Source organism: Hordeum vulgare, chromosome 7H (assembly GCF_904849725.1).
Source record: "Hordeum vulgare subsp. vulgare chromosome 7H, MorexV3_pseudomolecules_assembly, whole genome shotgun sequence".
NCBI lineage: Eukaryota > Viridiplantae > Streptophyta > Magnoliopsida > Poales > Poaceae > Hordeum > Hordeum vulgare.
The window spans coordinates 62,910,699-62,927,990 of NC_058524.1; positions in this window are offsets into that span (position 1 = coordinate 62,910,699).

A 17,292-nucleotide genomic window follows, 5' to 3' on the forward strand; every position below is an offset into this window, starting at 1 on the left:
TGTAGCAGTAGGCCCCGAAGGGCGTGATGAAGGAGGTCTTCAGGCGATCAGCTGGATCCAGCTTGATTTGATGGTAGCCCGAATAAGCATCCAGAAACGACAGCAGTTCGCAGCTTGCAGTGGAGTCGATCACTTGATCTATCCTAGGCAACACGACAGGGTCTTTCGGACAGGCCTTATTCACGCTAGTGTAGTCGACACACATTCTCCATGTGTTGTTCTTCTTCAGCACCAGGACTGGGTTCGCCGGCCAGTCCGGGTGGAAAACCTCCATGATGAAGCCAGCTGCAAGGAGCCGGGTGATCTCTTCTCGGATTGTGCGCCGCTTCCCCTCGGTGAAGCGGCGCAAAGGTTGTTTCATCGGCTTTGCATCCGGTCGCACGTGAAGTTTGTGCTCGGCGTACTTCCTCGGAACACCCGACATGTCCTTGGAGACCATGCAAAGATGTCCCGATTCTCACGGAGGAAGTCGACGAGCTCGCCTTCCTATTTGGGGCTGAGGCCAGCCCCGATGGTGACGCACTGCTTCGGGTTGGCAGGGTCGAGTGGGACCTGCTTGGTCTCTTTAGCCGGCTTGAAAGAGCCCTCGCCGGCCGATTGGGACGGAGGAGAAGGAATCGCCGGCTGCTCGGTAGCCCGGGCCACGAGCCGGTCGATCTGCCGCTTCTCCTCAGGAATCACCAAGGCGTCCGTGAGGCGGCTGCTATCCTGGGCACACTCGAGCGACTTCTTGTAGTCGCCAACAACCATGATGATGCCCTTGGGGCCCAGCATCTTCATCTTTAGGTAGGCATAATGCGGAATAGCCATGAACTTGGCCAGAGCCGGTCTTCCCAGCAGCGCGTGATACGGGCTGTTGAGGTCCACTACCTCGAACTATATGGACTCTCAGCGGAAGTGGGCCTTGTCACCGAAGAGGACGTCAAGCTGGATCTTGCCGATGGGCGGGCAGGACTGCCCAGGAACGATGCCATGGAAGACAGTGCGGGTTGGCAGGACGTCCGTCTCCTTGAGCCCGAGCTTTAGGAGAGTGTCGAGGTAGAGGATGTTGACGCTGCTGCCGCCGTCGACCAGCACCCGGGAGAATCGACAGGTGAGCCTTTTGGAGGCGAAGGTGGGGTCGAGGACGAGTGCGTATGATCTCAGGTTGGGCATCACCGCAGGATGGTCCACGCGGCTCCATGTGATTGGTTTGTCAGACCAATGCATGTACTAGGGAACTGGGGGGATAGTCGCATTTACCTCGCACCGTCTTTGGCGCAGGCTGTGCTTGTCGTCACCTTCGCTGGTGAAGACGATGAACGCTCCGTCTTGATGAGGATAGTCGTCTGGGTGATGACCATCATCGCGAGGCGGCGGCGGCGGAGGCGGAGCGTGATTGGGAGCCGGTGCACGGGTCGCCGCCTGTGCACCTGGAGGAGCCGGCAGGCCATCACCTTGCGACAACCGACATGCAACGCTGCACTGTCGAAGGGTATGGGTAGACGGCGTTGCCCCAGAATGTATCTTGCAGGGGGCGTCGAGAAGCTGCTCGAGGGACTGCCTGGGCAGCCAGTTGGGGTTGCTCCGGTTGGGACGCTTTCGTGGAGGGCCGGCTTGAGAAGCCGACGCCTCGCCCTCCACATTGGCCACCATCTTGCTGTTGGAGCAGGGATCCATCTGATCCGCCTTGCGTTTCTAGTTGTTCTGGCCACCTCGGTTGTCCCCAGCCGGCTTGGGAGTAGCCGGTGTAGGCACAACCTTGTCCGAGGCGGTCACCTTGATGCGCATTGCGGAGTCGGCCGTGGCGTACTTGTCTGCCTTGGCCATAAGCACCGCCAAAGAGGTGGGCTCGGCGCACACTAGCTTGTGCTTGAGGAGGGTGCCGTCTCGGCATCCGTCAATGAAGTACTGGATGGCTTCTACCTCATGCACCCCCTCACAGGAGTTGCGGAGCTCAGTCCACCGGGTGACGTAGTCGCGAAGGGGTTCGTCGGCCTTCTGGACGCACATGGCCAGCTCGCGGGGCCGGCCAGGGCGCTTGTAGGTGCCAGTGAAGTTGCGGATGAACGCCTCCTCGAAGTCCACCCAGGAGTTGACACTGTTGGCCGGGAGGCTGTTAAGCCAAGTCCGGGCCGAGCCGGCCAACATGAGTGGCACGTAGCGAACCGCTACGCGCTTGTTGCCCCTGGCAATGCCTACGGTCGTGGTGTAATCGATTAGCCCGTCTTCTGGCTTGGCCGTGCCATTGTATTTTGGCGTATCCTGAGGCAGGGTGAAACCTCGGGGGAACGGCTCCCCTCGGATCCGGGGGCCGAAGCATGTCGGACCGACGGGTCCGTCTTCCTCTAGGAGGGCTGACTGGGCCAGGACGACAATACGTCGGCGGGCGTCCCGCTCATCCTGGGTGACGGGGGCACCAGCCCCGGTGGCGAGAAGGGATGCGCCTCTTGAGCCAGAGGCGTGAGTTCTTCGCGGGGGAAGATCCCCACACTCCGAATCGCCCTCGTCACCTCCACGACACAAGCCCGAAGTGTGCTCGCTCTCGCGCTGAGAGCACCGGTCTTGGCTTCCCTCGCCCCTCCAGCCGGAAGGGCGTTGCGAGGAAGATCCTTCTGCGTGGTGCTGGCCGCTAGGGTGGCGGCGTGCCCCGAGTTCGGTCCCGGGGACTCTGATTGAGCCTGACCGGGGTCAAGCCGAGCGTGTTGCCGGTTAGCGGCGTCAAGGAGATCCTTGACACGCTTTTCCTGGAAGGCGCGCTCCTCGCCTTCCAGGTTTGCCATCTCCTCCATGGCCGCCTGCGCCGCCCGCATGTTGGCCGCAGGAGTCTCGTAGGTGGGCAGGTCTTCGCCTAGAACCTCGGCGATGAACCGGCCGCGGCTACGGACCGATCCAAGCTGGCTAGGGGCCTCAGAAATCGGAGTGAGACCGTATGCAGAGTTATACTCGCGTTGCGTAGCCTCCAACCGACGTTTCGCCGAGGCCACGGCGATGCCCTCCTCCAAGATACGCTTACGAGCCTCCTCCAGCGAGGCCCGAGCGTCTGCAGGGTCGGCGGAAGTGGTGACAGGTGTCTTCAAGCCGGCGATGGCGTCCCGAAGAGTATCAGCGGTGGCTGCAGCGGGCTCGCCGGCGCCTGCGGAGGCCTTGCCGGGAGCCGTGCTGGTGCCAGCGCCGATAACCATCACCTCCACGGTGTTGGAGACGACAGCAACGTGGTATGGGGTGAAGAACCCCACCGACGGCGGAGGGCCGTCGAAGATGAAGACGTTACTGGGGTAAACGTCGTGGGCAGGCATCTCAGCAATAGAGAGCCGGCTGAAGCTGGCATAGAGCGCCTCAACGTCGAAGTCCTCGCCGAAGTAGCGCGGGCCGTCGTTGAGACGAGCTGAAGAGAACGCTGAGGTTCTCCATAGCAACAACGACGACGCTAGGGAGCGCCTCGTCATCAGAATCTTCGTCCGAATCCGCATGGCGGACGGGGACGTCGATCATCATGGGTGTTGGCTCGTCGAAAGCGGGCTCCACGGGCATGCAAACTGATCCGGATGCAATGCATCTAGTGGTGTAGGTGCGGGGCCCCGCCCAGCGCGTAAAGCCAGCCGATGCCGCGATCGGCCCCATGGTGGGCGCCAAATGTCGGTGAATACTCACAACATATGCCATAGGTAGGATAAAGTCGGTGAGAACCGAAGGGACAAAGGTGGGCGCTGGGAACAAGGTTGGTACACGCATGGGACGCACAATGTACCCAGGTTCAGGGCTCTGCGTAGAGATAATACCCCTAATCCTGCCGGAGTGTTTGATGTATAGGAACAGAGTACAATGTCGCTCCTGGAGCTGTGTTGGGAGGAGGAAGAGGGGAGCAGCCGTCTCGTCTCTACCTCTCTCTATGTGGTTGGTGAATGTGTTGTGTTGAATGACTGGTGAAGGATTGGCACCCTTGCATGGGGGGCGACCGGGGGGTTTTATAGACGAACCCGTCGGCCTACAATATGGATAAAGGGTACAAGCGTGGGACCCGGCTGGCAGCTTCGCCGGCTGGCCAGGGGCCCACAAGGGTCTTGTCTTGTCGATGAGGGGCCCGCCGGCTGCATGGTCTCGATTGCCTGTGGGACCGGCCGGCTGGCCAATGAAGCTCTCGCGTAAGGTTGACGATGAGCACCTGCTGTATGTCAAGCGTCGCCCCGCGAGATTCTTCATGGGCAGGTAGTACGACCGCCTCCACTGTTCCCCACGCCGAGTGCAGTAATGGAGTGGGAGTGTGACGGTCCGACACTATGCTAGGTGATGGATCAGAGCCGGGATAGGTCAGCGATGTGGCCACCGACGCTCGTACCTGCCTGGCGCCCTGATCGTGTACCTTTGCAGACGCGTAGCTACCTTTAATCATGAGGTCTCTTCCTGACCTACGATCTGATGTGACTTTTGATCCTCGGCAGCCTAGCCTGCTTGGCCAGCCGGCTTAAGTGTGGCCGCCTCCTACCCAGTCTGGCTGGCGGGACTAGGCCGGCTCTGAAGGGGAGGCCGCCTGGATTCTAGCCGGCAGGGGTTGCCTGGCCGGCCAGAAAGGTGGCCGCCTTGTCTTCCAGCCGACAGGTGATGCCTAGCCGGCCAGAAGACTTGGGACTTGGGAATCTTCATACGTCCATGTCCATTGGACCGTAAATGAAGGGCGTTATCCCCCCAACAGTCCATGAGAACATCACCCAAAACTTGAAAACTTCACAACACAAAACTTAAACAGAAACTCGTGATAACATTAGCACAAGAAAACAAACTACCACTTCTTTTGGTACTGTAGCAAACTTGAATTCTACCTATATTGATGATGGGCTACTGTATTCTCACTTTTCCATGGCTAGTACCCCCCGATATTAACCATAGTTTCATCAAAACAAGCAACCAACTCAACAAAAACAGAATCTGTCAAAAACAGACCAGTGTGTAGTAATCTGTATACTTCCTATCCTTCTGGTTCCTCAAACAATATGAAAAATTACGAAGGTCTGGGAAAAAAGCATATCAATCAGAAGAAAAAAGAATCAACTCAAAAGCTCTTTCTGAATAAATATGAAAAATTATCTCGTGAGCGAAAAGTTTCTGTCTTTTTCCAGTAGGATCAAACAACCATTACCAAGACTAGTCATAAAGGTTTTGCTTGGCTCAAACACAAAAAGAAACACAAAAAACACAATCACAACAGAATTATGAAAGTGTGGACGCAACAAAACAGAAAGAAAAAGATAAATTCATTGGGTTGCCTCCCAACAAACGCTATTGTTTAACGCCCTTAGCTAGGCATACAAGCGATAGAATCACGTATCGTCGTGTTTGGTGCTCAAACCATAAGTGGCCCTCATCATGGATTCATAAGGCAATCTTATTTTCTTTCTAGGAAAGTGTTCCATGCCCTTCCTTAAGGGAAATTGAAATCTAATATTCCCTTCCTTCATATCGATGATAGCACCGATAGTCCTTAGGAAAGGTCTACCAAGAATAATAGGGCATGTAGGATTGCAATCAATGTCAAGCACAATGAAATCCACGGGTACATAGTTCCTATCTGCAATAATAAGAACATCATTGATCCTTCCCATGGGTTTCTTGACAGTAGAATCAGCAAGATGCAAATTAAGAGAACACTCTTCAATCTCATTAAAACCGAGAACATCACATAAAGACTTTGGAATCGCAGAAACACTAGCACCCGAATCACACAAAGCATTGCATTCATAGTTATTGATTTTGATTTTGATGGTAGGTTCCCACTCATCATGAAGCTTTCTAGGTATAGAGACTTCCAATTCAATTTTCTCTTCAAGAGATTTTATCATAGCTTCGATGATATGATTGGTAAAGGCCTTGTTTTGGCTATAAGCGTGTGGAGAGTTCAACATGGATTGCATCAAGGAAATGCATTCAATCAAGGAGAAACTATCATAATTGAATTCCTTGAAATCCACGATGGTAATTTCATTACTACTCAAAGTTTTAACATCTTCTACTCCACTTTTAATGCTTTTAGCATCAAGATAGATGGACTCCGAATCATTGGGGCACTTTTCAACCAAAGTGGATTCATATCCAGCCCCATAATCATTAGGTTTGACACAAGAAAACAAAGATTCAATGGGAGCCACACCAAGCACTTTAAGATCTTCGTGATTCTTATCACGAGAACACACCTTTTTAAGCCATTCATGTCTAGCATGAATTTGGACGGTTCTTTATTGGCTCTCAATCATGCAAACACGCATAGCTTTCAAATTTTCATCCATGTTGATTTTGGGAGGAGCGCATCTAACTTTCAAAGCATCAACATCACAATAAATTTTATCAATGCTCTTAGCCAAATCGTCAATTTTGAGTAGCTTTTCCTCTATGGACACATTGATAATCTTTTGAGAGTTGATGAACTCTTTGATATTACTCTCTACATCAGAGGGTAATCTATTGTAATTTCCATGAGTATTGTTGTAGGAGTTGCCATAGTTATTAGAGGAGTTACTAGGAAAAGGCCTAGGAACATAGTTTCCTCTAAAAGCATTGTTGTTGCCAAAGTTATTCCTACCAACAAAATTAACGTCCAAGCTAGCGTTGCTACTATGAATCAAACAAGACAAGGTCATATCATTAAGATCCAAAGGAGCACTTCTACTAGCAACCAAATTCATTAACTCGTCCATCTTAGCACATAACGAGTTAATTTCTTCTATAGCGTGTATCTTCTTACTAGTAGGTGACCTTTCAGTGTGCCACTGAGAGTAGTTCATCATGATGTTGTCTAAGAGCTTTGTGGCTTCTCCTAACGTGATTTCCATGAATGTTCCACCTGAGGCGGAGTCCAAGATATTTCTAGAAGCCAAATTCAAGCCAGTGTAAAAGATTTGAATAATCATCCAAAGACTCATACCATGAGAGGGACAATTTCTAATCATTAATTTCATTCTCAACCAAGATTGTGCAACATGTTCATGATCAAGTTGCTTGAAATTCATGATATCATTATGGAGAGATATGATCTTAGCCGGCGGAAAATACTTGGATATATAAGCATCTTTGCACTTATCCCAAGAATCGATACTATTTTTGGGCAAAGAAGAAAACCAAATTTTTGCGCGATCTCGCAACGAGAAAGGAAAAAGCTTCAATTTAATCACGTCATTATCCACATCTTTTTTCTTTTGCATATCGCAAAGCTCAATGAAGGTATTGAGATGGGATGCGGCATTTTCACTAGGAAGGCCACAGAATTGCTCTTTCATAACAAGATTCAGCAAAGCGGCATTGATTTCGTATGACTCCGCACTTGTGGCGGGAGCAATAGGAGTACTAATAAAATCATTATTATTAGTATTCGGGAAGTCACAAAGTTTGGTGTTATCATTCATGGTGACTTCAGCAAGCAAGCAAGCACACAACCAAACAAAGAGCAGACAAGAAAAAGGGCGAACGAAAAGGCGAACGAAAAAGGCAAACGAAAAAGGCAAATTGGTGAAGTGGAGGAGAGGAAAACGAGAGGCAATTGGCAAACAAAGTAAATGCAAGAGATGAGTTTGCGACACCTACTTGGATGAGTCCTTGACTTGATCTTCCTCCCCGGCAACGGCGCCTGAAATTCTTCTGCTGCGGCAACAAAAGTCCTTCCCTGGCGCTTAGGAATTCTTCTTGTTACTTCTCTGGTTTGCGTCGGTTTTTCCCCTGAAGAGGAAAGGGTGATGCAGCACAGGAGCAGTAAGTATTTCCCTCAGTTTGAGAACCAAGGTATCGATCCTGAAGGAGGGCCTCGTCAAGTCCAGAGTACCTGCGTAAACACAAACAAGCTTGCACCCAACGCTTCAAAGGGGTTGTCAATCGCTTCAAGATTGTTTGCAAAGTGAGATCTGAAGGAGGAAAGTGCAACGAATTAAAAAGTGTAAGGCTGAAAATATGGTGTGGAGTAGACCCTGGAGGCTATAGTGTTCACTAGAGGCTTCTCTCAGAATAGCAAATATCATGGTGGGTGAACAAATTACTGTCGAGCAACTGATAGAACCGTGCAAAGTCATGACGATATCTAAGGCAATGATCATACATATAGGCATCATGTCCGAGACAAGCATACGGATACTTTCTGCATCTACTACTATTACTACACAAATCGGCCGCTATCCAGCATGCATCTAGTGTATTGAGTTCATGACGAACAGAGTAACGACTTAAGCAAGATGACATGATGTAGAGGGATAATGTCAAACCAATGATGAAAACCCCATCTTTTTACCCTTGATGGCAACAACATGATGCGTGCCTCGCTACCCCTTCTGTCACCGGGTGATGTCACCACACGGTATGAACCCAAAACCAAGCACTTCTCCCATTGCAAGAATCATAGATCTAGTTGGCGAGACAAAACCCACAACTCGAAGAGAATCACAAGGATATGAAATCATGCATAAGAGAGATCAGGAGAAACTCAAATAAGATTCATACATAATCTGATCATAAATCCACAATTCATCGGATCTCGACAAACACACCACAAAAGAAGATTACATCGGATAGATCTCCACGAAGATCATGGAGAACTTTGTATTGAAGATCCAAGAGAGAGAATATGCCATCTAGCTACTAGCTATCGACCCGAAGGTCTATGGTGAACTACTCACGCATCATCGGAGAGGCAATGGTGTTGATGAAGAAGCCCTCCGTGTCAGAATCCCCCCGGCAGGGCACCAGAACATGCCCCAGATGGGATCTTGCAGAGACAGAAGCTTGCGGCGGCGGAAAAGTATTTTCGTGGCTCTCTCCCGTGGTTTCAGATTTTTCGGGGATTTATAGGCAGAAGAAGTAGGGCAGATGAGCCACAGGGGGCCCACAAGCCTGCTAGGCGCGGGACCCCCAGGCCGTGGCTAGGGGGCTTGTGGACTCCCATGGTGCCTTCTGCCTTGGTTCTCAAGCTCCCTGCGTATCTTCTGTTCCGGAAAAAAAATCTTTTTGGAGGTTTTATTCCATTTGGACTCCGTTTAATATTCTCCTCTGAAGAAGGTCAAAAACACAGAAAAAAAAACAGGAACTGGCACTTGGCACCGAGTTAATAAGTTAGTCCCAAAAAAGATATAAAAGGCATACAAAACATCCAAAGTTTGACAAGATAATAGCATGGAACCATAAAAAATTATAGATACGTTGGAGACGTATCAAGGTGTGCCCCTCGTCTTCACCGCGCTCACCGGGGGTGGTCTGCTACTCGAGCTCGCCGGGGTCCCCCTCTTCGCCAACCTTGGGGTCCCTTGAGCGGGAGCCGCCGCCGCCCCTGGACCTGGATTTGCCGGCTGTGATCCTTGCGGCAGCCGACCCCAAGGCTAGGGATGGGGCCTCTCCGTTGGTGTCTGCGCACCAGAGTGCGAGGCTCAGCCAGTCTCGGATCCTCCTGGATGGCCATGTCCCTACGATCCAGGAGAAGGCCACCCTGCGCGCGGCTTCTCGCGACCTATCCACAGGTACTTCCACCCTCCCTCCTGTGTCTTCTCGCGCTGACTCTCGGTTTTCTATTCTTAGTTGCGAGTTGGTGCCTCATCTGGCTGTAGTGGCTACCGATAGTGGCATTGTGTTTCGTGGTTAGAAGGGGCCCATGCTGGAGCTGATTTCCGCTATTTTCACCAAGGAGAAGCTCGAGGGGGCGTTGGCGGAAGCCCGTGCATGTGCTGCACGGGGTGTGCCCAGCTCCTCTGAGCCCTCCGACCCTGGTCATAGAGAGACCAGCGGTGGTGCATCTGCCCCAATGGCGACCGTTGCTGGGATCTCCGTGTCAGTTCCCTCCCCGGTGAGGGCGCCACGCGGACGTCCCCCCACACGTCTCAATCCCACTGAGCACCGGCTCGAGGTGCGTGGGCCTAGCTCCAGATCCATCTCCCTCGGACCAGGGGCCTCCGCTTCCCCCTCTGCGAGGGGCCGACGTGGACGCCCGTCTAAGGTTCTCCCCTGACCCACGATTGCCGGGCGGGCTAGCTCGGCCCCGCTTGTGGGGCCTAGGAACTCCCCTCAGGTTATTAAATGAAACTCCTATGTTCGAACATCAGGGGCTTCAGCCTCGCTGGCCGGCGACGGCAGCTCATCGAGTATGTGCGTCAGGAAGCGATTGACATAGTGGGCCTGCAGGGACGATCCGCCAGGATTTTAGCATTCATGATCTCCAGAGGCTTTCCCATCACCACTTTGTTTGGCAGTGGTTGCCTGTTGCGGGCCACTCAGGGGGCATCCTCCTCGGAGTTAGGGAGGATGCTTTCTTGGTTGAGGATATGGACCGTGGGGAATCCTTCGTGAGCATGTTTGTCACTGACCGACGAGTTCACCTCAGCTGGGAGGTGATTATCGTCTATGGTCCGGCGGACCATGGCCGCTCTAATGACTTCCTCGCCGAGTTAAAAAACAAGGTGGAGAGATGCACCACTCCGGTGGTGGTGGCCGGCGACTTTAACCTCATAAGGTGGGCTTCTGATAAAAGCTCCCCTAATGTGGATCGAGCCCGTATGCGTTTGTTCAACGACTGCATTGCTGACCTCGCGCTCCGTGAGATAGCCCGCGTTGGGGCTAGGTTCACGTGCTCGAATAAACAGGCGGACCCCATCCGGATTGTCTTGGATCGGGTCTTTGTGTCGACTCAGTGGGAAATGACGTTCCCACTCTGCTCCCTCAAGGCGGTCACTCAGATTGGCTCTGACCATACGCCCCTGATCTTCTCGTCAGGGGATGGTTCCCCCTAGACCCCATCGCTTCCGCTTTGAGACGTTCTGGCTGGAGCAACCAGGTTTCTTCGAGCTGGTTCGCGAGCGCTCGCGGGAGGCGGCCTCGTCCCTGCCTCATGTGTTCTGTGCGGTGGATGTATGGCACCACTGTGCTAAGCTGGCTCGCCAGGCCAGGAAGGGCTAGGGGCGAACTTGGGCGCTGACCTCCGGGCCCGTAAAGGGGCTTTTGGATCAGATTAGGATGCTGGATGTCCTGGCGGATGGGCCGGGTTTGTCCCTTGACGACTAGATCAGGAGATACTCCCTTGAGGCTTCTCTCATGGATATCTTCAAGAGTGAGGAGCTGTTCTGGCAGGGTCGAGGGGGCCAGAACTGGCTCCTTAAGGGGGATGCAAACACTGCCTACTTTCAGGCGATTGCTAATGGTCTCAGGCGGAAATGTGCCATTCCGTTTCTGTGGGATGGGGATGCTCTTTTGGAAAGCCCTGAGGACATCTCATCCCATATCTACTCCTTCTAAAAGGAGTTGTTCTCGGCCGAGCCACGTGGAGGCTCCTCCCTATGTGAGGACTTCTGGCCGCTAGATCCACAGGTATCCGAGGTGGAGAATGCAGAGCTTACTCTCCCGTTCTCCCCTAAGGAGGTGGGTCGGGCGAGAATGCGGAGCTTACCACACACGAGGTGCGCCATTAGTAACCCTGGTTACCAATGGCGCATTCTTAGGAGGTGCGCCATTGGTAACCTGAGAGCAGCTAGATATTTTTGACAGCAACCTACCACACTCACTTTCCTCACATCATTCTCTCCACCTCTACCAAGCTTGGTCTCGGCTGCCTCCTCCTCCTCACCGCATTTGCACCATAGATTCACCCAAATTAAGTGGTTAAATTTCCTTTTTTGATAGGTAAGTAAGGGGAAAGCTTTCTTTATGTTCTAGATCTACTTTTTTCTCCCTCCAACGTACACACTTTTTATGGCCTAGATCTACGTATGTTTGTGGTGTTGCATATGTTTGTGTTAGCAGGTACCGGTATTTGAAATGCGATAGTTGCCAATATTTTGCCGGAATGTTGATTCATTTCCATTTCAGCGAGAATTTCGCGCTATGCATTCTTTTTTGTCCTATTTTTAGGCAAAGTCATGCCAAAAAAAATTTGGCTCTAAAATATCGTTTTGCTCTACCCCGCAGGCGACCATGGTTCGCACGATGACCGAAGGTATCATGAATAGGTTTTTGAGCTCTGCGAAGGCCGAGATGCTTCAAAAAACGAGACGGAGATAAGATGTCCGTGTCAAAGATGCAAGCTGAAGAGCCTTATGGACCCAGATTCCAGACACGTGGGGGACCACCTGCTTGTGCGGACGGCTATCGGTGGCAAGGTGATGAAGATGATTATGAAGTCGTCCATGGGGGTCGGGCAAGAAATAAGGAAGGGCAGCAAGACAATAGCGGCGAGGGCGGGCGAGAAGACGAAGAATCTCCAGGACATGATCACGAAGTAGATGCAGGACACATTCATCATGTAGAAGATGCCGGACATGATGATGAGGAAGATCAAGACGAAGGGAATGATCATGAAGATGAAGATGCCGGAGCAGACGATGATGGACCATCGATGGGCTGGGTGCAGGACCCTCATATTCAAGAGTTGCTTCCCAAGCAGACGGGTAACGCAAGAGCTGCCGCTCGAGAGAAAGCCAAGATGGATCAACTGGAGATAGATGCGGTTACTCCATTGTATGAAGGATGCAGGCCCGAGGATACCCGCCTGAAAGTAACGCTCATGACTCTGGAGATGAAGGTAAAACACAAAATGACCAACGCATGCTTCGACGAGAACATGTCATTCTGGCACGAACGTCTTCCCAAGGGGAACAAGTGTCCGACCAGTTTGAAGGAGGCGAAGAAAATCGTGTGTCCTCTGGATTTACCGCACGTGAAATACCATGTGTGCATGAATGATTGCATCATTTATCGGGACGAGCACGCGGAGTCTACCATATGTCCGGTGTGCGGCGTCACTCGATACAAGAAGAGGAAGAAAGCTCCTCGAAAAGTGGTGTGGTACTTTCCGATCACTCCTCGTCTGCAACGGTATTTCGCGGACCCTAAGCAAGAAGAGCTCCTGCGTTGGCACGCGGATAGGGAGGAGAAGAAGCGAGAAGATGACGGAAATGATTCGGAGATAAATAAAAAAGACAAGATGCAGAGTCACCCTAAGAATTTGAGCCAGTGGCAAGCGTTGAACTTCGAACACCCAAAATTTGGGGACGATCCAAGGAACATCATGCTGGGCGCGAGCACCAATGGAGTCAATCCGTTTGGCAGCCAGAGAAGCACACATAGCACCTGGCCTGTGTTTGTGTGCATGTACAACCTTCCCCCTGGATGTGCATGAAGAGGAAGTACATTCACATGAGTATGCTAATTGAACGGCCGAAACAACCAGGGAACGACATCAATCTGTATCTAGGGCTGCTGAAAGAGGAGCTAGACATGCTGTGGAAAACGCCAGCCAATACGTGGGACGCCGGAGCGAAACAATATTTCCCTATGAGAGCCGCACTGCTCACGATGGTGCACCACTATATCGGTTATGGATATGTCGCGGGGCATGTGGTCCACGGATTTTGTGCATGCGTCAGGTGCATGGATGACACAACATATTGCTAGCTAGATAGAGATCCCGGGTCTTCGAAAACCGTGTTCATGGGACATCGAAGGTGGCTTCGCGACGATGACGCATGGAGAAAATGCAAGGATCTGTTCGATGGTGAAACCGAACCCCAAAGACCCCCACATACGAGGAGCGGCGAGGAAATAGACGAGCTGTTGAAAAATTGGAAAGAGTGCCCACCGCCGGGAAAGAAGCGAAAGGCGCCAGAGCCGCTGCTGAAGGTATGGAAAACGAGGTCTGTTTTCTGGGACTTGCCGTACTGGAAGATCCTTCGTGTGCCTCACAGCCTTGATGTCATGCATATCACGAAGAACATGTGCGAGAGCCTGCTTGGTACCCTGCTCAACATGTCAGAGAGGACCAAAGATGGGCCGAAATCAAGGGCAGACTTGCAATCAATGGGCATGAGGGAGGAGCTTCATGCAAAACGCCCTAATGATGATGATGAGGCGAAGGACACAGAAAGTCGTCGCAAAGGCAAAAAGGCCAAGAAGATCGAATATGACTGCCCTCCCGCGTGCTTCACTCTAAGTCAAAAGGAGATCGAGCAGTTTTTCACCTACCTCGTAGGAGTAAAACTTCCTTACGGTTACGCGGGGAAGATAAACAGATACCTAGACTGAGCGAAGTAGAAGTTCAGCGGGATGAAGTCTCACGACTGTCACGTGCTGATGACGTAGATACTTCCAGTTGCAATCTGTGGGATCATGGATGTGCACGTCCGTGAAATGCTATTTGGCCTATGCAACTTTTTCAACGTCATCTCTCGGAAGACGGTTGGCGTGAGGCAACTCAAAAGCTATAGGAAGAGATCATGGTGAGACTATGCGAGCTTGAGATGTACTTCCCGCCCGCATCCTTCGACGTTATGGTGCATCTGCTGGTCCATATCGTGGAGGATATCATCCAACTCGGGCCGATGTTCCTGCACAACATGATGCATTCGAAAGGATGAATGGTGTCATCAAAGGATACGTTCGCAATAGGACACGTCCAGATGGAAGCATAGCCAAGGGCTTTCTGACCGAAGAGTGCATCTCCGTCTGCATGAATTATCTAGGCATCGAGAACCCCGTTGGTCTGCCTGTCAACAGGCACCTCAACAGGCTCGCTGGATGGGGTCACCGCGAGGGTCGCTGCGAAATGCATGTCGACTTCAAGGGTCGACTCACCGACTTTGAAAGAGAAAACCTAGTCGCGCTACAACACATAGACGTGGTCGATCCTTGGGTGGTAGATCACAAAACCTTTATTGAGAAGACGTACAATGACCGAGGCCAACAGAGGATGAACGGAGATATAATCAAAGAGCACAACTCATGTTTCACGCGTTGGTTCAAGGACCAGCTTCTATCGTACCATTTACATGAGGATTCTTCCGCGGAAGAAAGACTCATATTCGCCTTGTCACAGGGCGTCGAGCACAACCTGATGACCTATGAGGCGTACGATATCAACGGCTACACATTCTACACCGAGGAAAAGGACATGAAGAGCGATTTTCAGAACTCCGGGGTAACGACGGAATCCTACACCGGTAACGACAAGGACATATACTATGGGAGGATCAAGGAGATCTGGCAGCTGAGCTACGTTGGAGAGAAGGTACCGATGTTCTGTGTCAGATGGGCCAAGAGTTTCCTAAAAGATGACCGGTATTTCACCACCATGGTTATACCCGAAGCTAAATCCAAGACCGCGGGCGCAAACGTCACCGCGAAAAATGAGCCATGGGTACTCGCTTGCCAAGTGGACCAATGCTTCTTCATTACCGATCCGTCAAAGCCCAGTCGTGTTGTCGTGAGGAGAGGAAAAGGGAACATCATCGGAATGGATGGAGCCGCCAATGAGAAAGGCTTCGACATGTACAGCGACCCAAAGATGGAAGATGACGATGACGATGAAGTACCATACACCACAAGATGAAGCAGGACCACCCTACCTAAAGGACGTCCATTTAAGAGAAGAATTCAAGGGGTTCCGGGGCTAAATTATTCAACCGCGAGAAAGAAGGGCAAGAATATTGTGAAAAGATAGCTAAGATCGAATCACGACGTGTCGGCCGCGTGTGTGTGTCAGTGGCAAGCTCAATCTTTGATGACTCTTATTCCATGTCACTTGATTTCAACCATGTCATCTAATTCTAAATCTTTGCACAATGGTTTTTATCACTCCATTTGCATTTTCCTTTTCTTTTATCTCAAATCTTAAATTATTACATGCAACTGAAAATCCAAAAAAATAAAAAAAGTTAGTAATGGCGCACCAGGAGAAGGTGCGCCATTGCTATCACGGTGTTTATGGTGCACCCCTAAAAGGTGCGCTATTGATATACCAATTTTTATGGCGCACCCCTAAAAGGTGCGCCATTGCTAACCCTCTCCCACTACGACATTATCCAACTCCTTCCCCTTCTTTCATTCCCTCCTTCACTCGTCTCTCCCCCGCATCTCCACTCCAACCGCATTGCACCGCACCCCTCCCTCCCTCCCATCTCCCCTCCCTCCACCCAGCTCAGTGCGCGCGACGACGCGTGGGACCGCGACCGCTAGCGGCCACGGCGACGAACGGGACCGTCACTGCCGCCAGCGCCGGTGACCGGGCACGACGACGAGGTGGGCACGACAGCGACCAGAACGCGACCGCGTCAACGAGGGGAGATCTGTTCGTGTTGGGTGTGATCGATCTCGAGCCGGAGCACGAGGGCGAGGAGACAACACGCCCCTCCTTGCCGCTGGAGTTCGTGGAAGCCCCGGAACCGAGGAGGGCGGAGGAGGACGAGGAGGCCTTCGAGGGCGCACTCACCGACGAGCAATTGCGGGAGGTATCGCCCCGAGCACCCCATCCGCCCACCCGTTCTCCTTCTTGATGTCTGTGCTCGAATTTGAGATCCTGACCCTGAAGCTTTGATTAGGACATATGGTGGTGTCATGCCGCGAGGGTTCCATTGGTGGGCTGGCTCTTAGGGTTAGTTTTGGCAGTAGATGGTCTTGAAAACAACCTTCAAAAATGAGGAGGATGCAAGGATTGGTAGTTAGTGTATGATAATTGATGATCGATTGCGATCCACTCAGTCAGCTAATGAATTTAGTCTCTCTGATTTGTTGGACCCATCAGATTTTCTTATGAAATAAGTGTATATGTTGCCTTACTAGAAGGTATTGTCCTGAACCAACTATCGTGTTTGAGTATTAGTATGAAGGTAACACCATAGGTTAGTTTTATAAATTGGTGCTCTCACTCCTCGGATGTATAAGGCAAATAATCGACAACTGTCCACCAGACTAGCATTCTACCTATGAAAAACTGAAGTAAGAAATGCTGAATTAAATACAATACACCCTAGCATATGAATGTGATGTACGAAACTGACGTCTGCTGAAGTGGAAGTGCTAGATTTCAGGCAAAATTTGTTTCTGAAATTTTACCTTCCAAGCTTATTTCCATACTATTTCCATATTGTTCACTCACTAGGGTGGATCCGTGATAGTCTGGTGTCAAGTACGAGCTGTTCGTGGTTTTACTTGTTTTTTGGGGCTCCGCACTCGATGTAGATGGTTCATTCATGGTTATCGCCCTTCCGTACTAGACGTACATGGTCGCTAGTTTCCCTAGGCTATTGCTTTGCTTATCGCAGAAACTATCAGTGTTTGATTGACATTTATCATTTTCTATTTCTCTTGTATGGTAGTCATACCCTGTTCTCTATGTAAATATTGTCTGATTTACATATAGCATGATTTCACATCATCACTCGAGTTCATGCCCTAGCATTTGAACAAAAAATAGGCATGATTATGTAGACTGTGGATCATTTTTAGTGCTTTTCATATAAGATGAAATATTTATCTTGTAAAATTGTGAGGGAAAATTTTCTTTTATAGCAAAGTGTAGTTGATGGTTGA